The sequence below is a fragment of the Miscanthus floridulus genome, chromosome 1, assembly GCF_019320115.1.
Source record: "Miscanthus floridulus cultivar M001 chromosome 1, ASM1932011v1, whole genome shotgun sequence".
Lineage (NCBI taxonomy): Eukaryota > Viridiplantae > Streptophyta > Magnoliopsida > Poales > Poaceae > Miscanthus > Miscanthus floridulus.
Window position 1 is genome coordinate 11337686 of NC_089580.1, and position 6436 is coordinate 11344121.

Below are 6436 nucleotides of genomic sequence, written 5' to 3' on the forward strand. Positions count from 1 at the left end.
GCAAGATCAAGATGGCATAGTGGTAAGGAACAAAGCAAGATTGGTGGCACAAGGCTATACACAAGTTGAAGGTCTTGACTTTGGAGAAACATATGTCCTAGTTGCTAGATTAGAAGCAATTAGAATCTTGCTAGCTTATGCTTGTGCCCACAATATCAAGCTCTATCAAATGGATGTTAAGAGTGTATTTCTCAATGGTTACATAAATGAAGAAGTATATGTTGAGCAACCTCCCGGTTTTGAAGATGACAAGAAGCCCGACCATATGTACAAGTTGAAGAAGGCATTGTATGGTTTGAAGCAAGCACCTAGAGCATGGTATGAGAGATTGAGGAACTTCCTACTCTCTAAAGGGTTCATGATGGGCAAGGTTGACACTACTCTTTTCATCAAGAAGATTGGAAAAGATTTATTTGTGTTGCAAATCTATGTTGATGATATCATATTTAGATCAACCAATTAAGACTTTTGTGATGAATCTGGAAAGATGATGGCTAATGAGTTTGAGATGTCCATGATTAGAGAGTTAAGTTACTTTCTTGGTCTTCAAATCAAGCAATTGAAGAATGGTACATTTGTGAGTCAAGGCAAGTATATCAAGGATATGATCAAGAAGTTTAGCATGAGTGATAGTAAAGCCATTAGAACACCAATTGGAACAAATGGCAACTTGGATAGCGATGCAAGTGGTAATATGGTGGATCAAAAATTGTATCGCTCTATGATTGAAAGCCTACTCTATGTGACCGCATCAAGGCTAGATGTCATGTTTAGTGTATGCATGCGTGCAAGATTTCAAGCCTCACCAAGAGAAAGTCATTTGAAGGCTACAAAGAGAATATTGATGTACTTAAAGCATACACAAAATATTAATTTGTGGTATCCCAAAGGAGCAAAGTTTGAGCTAGTTAGTTACTCTGACTCAGATTATGCGGGATGCAAGGTTGAAAGGAAGAGCACCTCGGGCACATGTCAATTGTAGGGAAGATCACTTATTTCATGGTCATCAAAGAAGTCAAATAGTGTTGTATTATCAACCACCGAAGCCGAATACATATCCGTCGGTAGTTGTTATGCACAAATACTTTGGATGAAGGCCACTTTGAGTGACTTTGAAATCAAGTTCAAGAAAGTGCCATTGTTATATGATAATGAGAGTACAATCAAGTTAACCAATAATCTGGTTCAACATGCAAGAACAAAGCGCATTGATGTCTGCCACCATTTCATAAGAGATCACCAACAAAATGGGGACATTTGCATTGAGAGTGTAAGCACCAAAGATCAACTTGCCGATATATTCACCAAGCTATTGGATGAGAAAAGGTTTTGCAAGCTAAGGAATGAGTTGAACATATTGGATTTCTAAAATATGTGTTGATACCCCCCCCCACTTATATGGCATGCCTCTCCTTTGAGCAATCTAAGGTAAAAGTTGATTGGCATGGCATACATCCTTGCTAAGGACATAATTAGTGCATCTAGTCATCTCTCAATTTTAATAGGCTCATTCATGAAAATCAAATGAATTTAATGTTTGTATGGTACCACTATTGCTTCTATGCTTGACTTGATCTAGTGGTAGCATATGACATGTTTATGGGCTTGTAAACCTAGTGTTTGATCTAGAAAATGAGCTATAAGTGTTTAACTCAATATAGTACAAGATAACCCTTATTTAGAGGTGTGGAGAAGCTTGTCCTTGTATCAAATCGAGTTAAATATCTTTGGTAAATGATCTAGATTGGACCAAATTTGGGAAAATGATCCTCACCCCATTGATTGACATTGTTAATCTTAACCTATCTATAATTTAAGCCTTTGTGGTCATTGATGACAAAGGAGGAGAAATAGTGCATAAAGATAGTGAAAAGACAACACAAAGGGGAGAGAAATAAAGATACAAGTGATAGGGGGAGAACTCGACGTAAGGGGAGGAATATGACAAAGGAAAGGGATCAATTAAAATTTTGAGCACACAAGTAGGGGGAGCAAGCTCATGAACTTGTATGGTGCATTTGAATGTGTATTTCATATGTTTGCTTACATGGCACAAGTTTTAAATTTCAATATTCATGCTTATGTGGTGTATGCTAGTTATTGGTTTGAGTGATGAAATGAAAATCTAGCATGCATAGGTTATCTAGTGATTTCATTTCCAAGTGTTTCCATATGGTATCAAGCTAACCATGGTGCTAAGGATGGTATAACAGTGCACTCCAATTGGTATCATGCTTCAAAGGTCCATCTTTTATACCTTAGCATCATTTGGTAGATATTGTCTCCTATATTTCCTATCTAAGCATATGTGCAAGCTACAATCCAAACTCTTAGCACATATGTAGGGGGAGCAATTGCTACCATTTGGGGTTCATGAAACTTGTCCATATCCTTTTACACATGGTAAATATGCTTGGTCAAGCAACATAGATTCAATTGAATTTCAATTCATATCTTTATGAAAGGGTTGTCATCAATTATCAAAAAGGGAGAGATTGAAAGCTTTAGTTTGGTTTTGGTGAATTGATGAAACCCTAAGTGCTAACCTAGTTTATCAAGTAATCATGAGATAGGTAGCACATTCCAAGTGGTGAAGCAAATAAAGATCATTCCAAGTGGTAGCACATTCCAAGTGGTAGCACATTTATGTTTGATAGCCGTACTATTAAGAGGGGTGAAACTCGTATCGAAATGTGGTTGTCAAAGTGCCACTAGATGCTCTAACTCATTGCATATGCATTTAGGATCTAGTGGAATGCTAACACCCTTGAAAATATTTGTGAAAATATACTAACACATGTGCACAAGGTTCAACAATGGTAGCATATGCACTGCCATCATCATGTCATGATCACTTAATAAACTAGGTTAGCACTTGGAATGTCATGATCTTCATTTGCTCCACCACTTGGAATGTGCTAGCTATCTCATGATCACTTAATAAACTAGGTTAGCACTTAGGGTTTTATCAATTCACCAAAACCAAACTAGAGCTTTCAATCTCCCTCTTTTTGGTAATTGATGACAACCCTTTCACAAAGATATAAATTGAAATTCAATTGAATCCATGTTGCTTGCCTAAGCATATTTACCATGTGTAAAAGGATATGGACAAGTTTTATGAACCTCAAATGATAGCAATTGCTCCCCCTACATATGTGCTAAGAGTTTGGATTGTAGCTTGCACATATGCTTAGATAGGAAATATAGGAGACAATGTCTACCAAATGATGTTAAGATATAAGAGATGTACCTTTGAAGCGTGATACCAATTGGAGTGCACCGTTATACCATCTTTAGCACCATGGTTAGCTTGATACCACTTGGAAACACTTGGAAATGAAATCACTAGATAACCTATGCATGCTAGAATTTCATTTCATCATTCAAACCTACAACTAGCATACACCACACAAGCATGAATATTGAAATTTAAAACTTGTGCCATGCAAGCAAACATATGAAATGCACATTCAAATGCACCATACAAGTTCATCAGCTTGCTCCCCGTACTTGTGTGCTCAAAATTTTAATTAATCCCTTTCATTTGTCATATTTCTCCCCTTATGTCAAGTTCTCTCCCTATCACTTGTATCTTTATTTCTCTCCCCTTTGTGTTATCTTTTCACTATCTTTGTGCACTATTTCTCCCCCTTTGTCATCAATGACCACAAAGGTTCAAAATGTAGATATGTTGAGATTATCAATGTCAATCAATGGGGTGAGGATCATTTTCCCAAATTTGGTCCAATCTAGATCATTTGCCAAAGATATTTGACTCGGTTTGATCCAAGAACAAGCTTCTTCACACCTCCAAATAAGGGTTATCTTGTACCATGTTGAGTTAAACACTTAGAGCTCATTTTCTAGAACAAATACTAGGTTTACAAGCCCACAAACATGTCATATGCTACCACTAGATTAAAATAAGCATAGAAGAAATAGTGGTGCCATATAATCATCAAATTCATTTGTTTTTTATGAATGAGCCTATTTAATGTGAGAGATGACTAGATGCGCTAAACATGTCCTTAGCAAGGATGTATGCCATTCCAATCAACTTTTACCTTGGATTGCTCGAAGGAGAGGCATGTCATATAAATGGGGGTGCATCAACACATATTTGAGAAATCCAATATGGTCAACTCATTCTTTAGCTTGCAAAACATTTTCTCATCCAAAGGCTTGGTGAATATATCAGCAAGTTAATCTTCGGTGCCTACACTCTCAATGCAAATATCCCCTTTTGTTGGTGATCTTTTATGAAATGGTGGCGGACGTCAATATGCTTTGTTCTTGCATGTTGAACCGGATTGTTGGTCAACTTGATTGCACTTTCATTGTCACATAGCAATGGCACTTTCTTGAACTTGATTCTAAAATCACTCAAAGTGGCCTTCATCCAAAGTATTTGTGCACAACAACTACCGGCGGATATGTATTCGGCTTCGGTGGTTGATAATGCAACACTATTTGGCTTCTTTGATGACTATGAAACAAGTGATCTTCCCACAATTGACATGTGCCCGAGGTGCTCTTCCTTTCAACCTTGCATCCCGCATAATCCGAGTCAGAGTAACCAACTAGCTCAAACTTTGCTCCTTTGGGATACCACAAACCAACATTTTGTGTATGCGTCAAGTACCTTAATATTCTCTTAGTAGCCTTCAAATGACTTTCTCTTGGTGAGGCTTGAAATCTTGCACACATGCATACACTAAACATGACATCCAGCCTTGATATAGTCATATAGAGTAGGCTTTCAATCATAGACCGATACAATTTTTGATCCACCATATTTCCACTTGCATCACTATCTAAGTTGCCATTTGTTCTCATTGGTGTGCTAATGGCTTTACTATCATTCATGCCAAACTTCTTGATCATGTCCTTGATATACTTGCCTTGACTCACAAATGTACCATTCTTCAATTGCTTGATTTGAAGACCAAGGAAGTAACTCAACTCGCCAATCATGGATATCTCAAACTCATTAGCCATCATCTTTCTAAACTCATCACAAAAGTCTTGATTGGTTGATCCAAATATGATATCATCAACATAGATTTGCAGCACAAATAAGTCTTTGCCAATCTTCTTGATGAAAAGAGTGATGTCAACATTATCCATCATAAACCCTTTAGAGAGTAGGAAGTCCCTCAATCTCTCATGTCATGCTCTAGGTGCTTGCTTCAAGCCATACAATGCCTTCTTCAACTTGAGCACATGGTCGGGCTTCTTATCATCTTCAAAACTGGGAGGTTGCTCAACATATACTTCTTCATTGATGTAACCATTGAGAAATGCACTCTTAACATCCATTTAATAGAGCTTGATGTTGTGGGCACAAGCATAGGCTAGCAAGATTCTAATAGCTTCCAATCTAGCAACCGAGGCATATGTTTTTCTAAAGTCAAGACCTTCAACTTATGTATAGCCTTATGCTATCAATCTTGCTTTGTTTCTTACTACTATCCCATCTTGATCTTGCTTGTTTCTAAAGGCTCATTTGGTTCCAATCACATTGTGTCCTTTTGGTCTCTCTACTAATTCTCATACTTGATTTCTTGTGAAGTTATTCAATTCTTCATGCATAGCATTCACCCAATCAACATCCTTCAATGCTTCATCTATCTTCTTTGATTCAATGGATGACACAAATGAGAAATGCTCACAAAATAAAGCCAATCTTGATCTAGTTTGCACACCTCTTGAAATATCACCAATAATAGTGTCTAATGGATGATCCCTTGCAATATTTGTTGGTTGGAGCATTGGAACTTGATTGCTTGTATTTACTTGACCATTAGGTTGAGATGATATACTAGCCACTTGATCTTGTTCATTATCATGAGAGCCACTTGTACTAGCTTGAGTTGTATCATATTGCACATTTGAGTTAGAGAGCACTTGTACTTGATCATCTTCATCATCATTCACTTGCCTAGGCCTCAATTCACCACCATCTATGTTCTTCATGGCATTTAAAAGTTAAATGCCTCTAACATCTTCCAAGTTCTCATTCTCTACTTGTGAACTCTTGGTTTCATCAAATTTAACATCATAAACTTCCTCAAGAGTACCACTATCCAAATTCCAAACTCTATATGCTTTGCTTATAGTGGAATAACCAAGTAGGAATCCTTCATCACATTTCTTGTCAAACTTGCCCAATCTAGTGCCTTTCTTCAAGATATAGCATTTGCAACCAAAGACCCGAAAATATGCAATGTTGGGCTTTCTACCATTCAAGAGCTCATATGGTGTCTTCTCTTTCAATGGGTGACAATAGAGGCGGTTGCTACAATATCAAGTCATGTTGATAGCTTCGGCCCAAAAAGATTGACTCACATTGTACTCACCAAGCATAGACCTTGCCAAATCAATGAGTGTTCTATTCTTTCTCTCAATAAGGTCATTTGATTATGGAGTGTAC